This window comes from Lathyrus oleraceus, chromosome 6 (genome assembly GCF_024323335.1).
Source record: "Lathyrus oleraceus cultivar Zhongwan6 chromosome 6, CAAS_Psat_ZW6_1.0, whole genome shotgun sequence".
NCBI classification, from domain to species: domain Eukaryota; kingdom Viridiplantae; phylum Streptophyta; class Magnoliopsida; order Fabales; family Fabaceae; genus Lathyrus; species Lathyrus oleraceus.
In genome coordinates this window covers 520,814,610-520,815,855 of record NC_066584.1, presented here as the reverse complement: position 1 = coordinate 520,815,855, position 1,246 = coordinate 520,814,610, and the positions used below count along the sequence as shown (strand labels likewise).

The window sequence follows — 1,246 nt, the reverse complement described above, 5'->3', positions numbered from 1 at the left end:
TGGGCAAGAGCATCCACTTTTGCATTAACATGATCAAGGCTACTTATCTCGTACATGCCACCTTTTGTTTGAGGTTTTTCTACCACTGTTCGGTCGCTTCCCCACTGATAATGATTTTGGGCCATGCTCTCTATAAGTTGATAAGCGTCGGTGTAAGGTTTATCCATAACCGCACCACCGGCGGCGGCGTGTATTGTTAACCTTGTGTTGTACAAGAGACCATTGTAGAAGGTGTGCATTACTAACCAGTCCTCTAAACCATGGTGTGGGCAAAGTCTCATCATATCCTTGTATCTTTCCCATGCTTCAAAAAGAGATTCGTTATCTTTTTGCTTAAATCCATTTATCTGGGCTCTCAACATAGCTGTTTTGCTTGGAGGAAAATATCGGGCAAGAAAGACTTTCTTCAACTCATTCCATGTGGTGACTGAGTTGGAAGGAAGAGACTGAAGCCATCTTCTAGCTTTATCTCTTAATGAGAAAGGAAAGAGACGAAGTCGAATTGCCTCTGAAGTGACACCATTAGCTTTAATAGTGTCAGCGTATTGGACAAATACGGATAAATGAAGGTTTGGATCCTCGGTAGGATTTCCAAAAAATTGATTCTGTTGCACTGCCTGCAACAGCGAAGGTTTAAGTTCGAAGTTGTTCGCTTCGATTGCGGGTGGAACAATACTCGAATGCGGCTCATCCTGCGATGGAGCAGCGTAATCTCGAAGAGCACGAGCTGGTTCGGCCATCGCTGGTATCGTTAAAGGAAGGAGATTTTTGAGATCAGGAACTTCGATCGGAGGAAGATTGTTTCTAGCACGATACTCCCGAATTCGTCGTAATAATCGGAGATATCGTTCGACGTCGTTGATTTTTAAGTAGTATGGCTCGCCTTGTGAGCGAGTGTGTGGCATACAAATCAACGAAAGAGGGAAAAAATAAAAATTGCCTTAGTCTCTACAGCGTAACAGAAGAGTTACGATATCGACTAAATAAAAGTTCCCCGACAACGGCGCCAAAAACTGCAAGCGCACAGTCTAATCGCGTAGTTTTAAAATATATCGATCCCACAGGGGCTTAATGAATCGATCTACCGTTTTTCTAGGGTTACTGCGTAAAGCTAAGGCGGATGATACTTTAATGATTAGGGGGAAAAAATAAAACTAAATTTGGATCTAGATAAAATATCAAATAATATGGATATCAGTATGTAGTTCGTCGTATTTGGGGAATCAAATCTTCGTTGGTCTTTTTC

The 1,246-nt window shown here is 42.1% G+C and overlaps 1 non-coding gene across 1 annotated transcript; it reads left to right on the top strand.

Moving 5' to 3' along the window:
• The first annotated feature begins 255 nt into the window (after positions 1-255).
• Positions 256-362, top strand: LOC127098917 (small nucleolar RNA R71). Its single transcript, XR_007793601.1, has one exon. It is a non-coding gene; the product is annotated as a small nucleolar RNA R71 (small nucleolar RNA).
• The last annotated feature ends 884 nt before the right edge of the window (positions 363-1,246 follow it).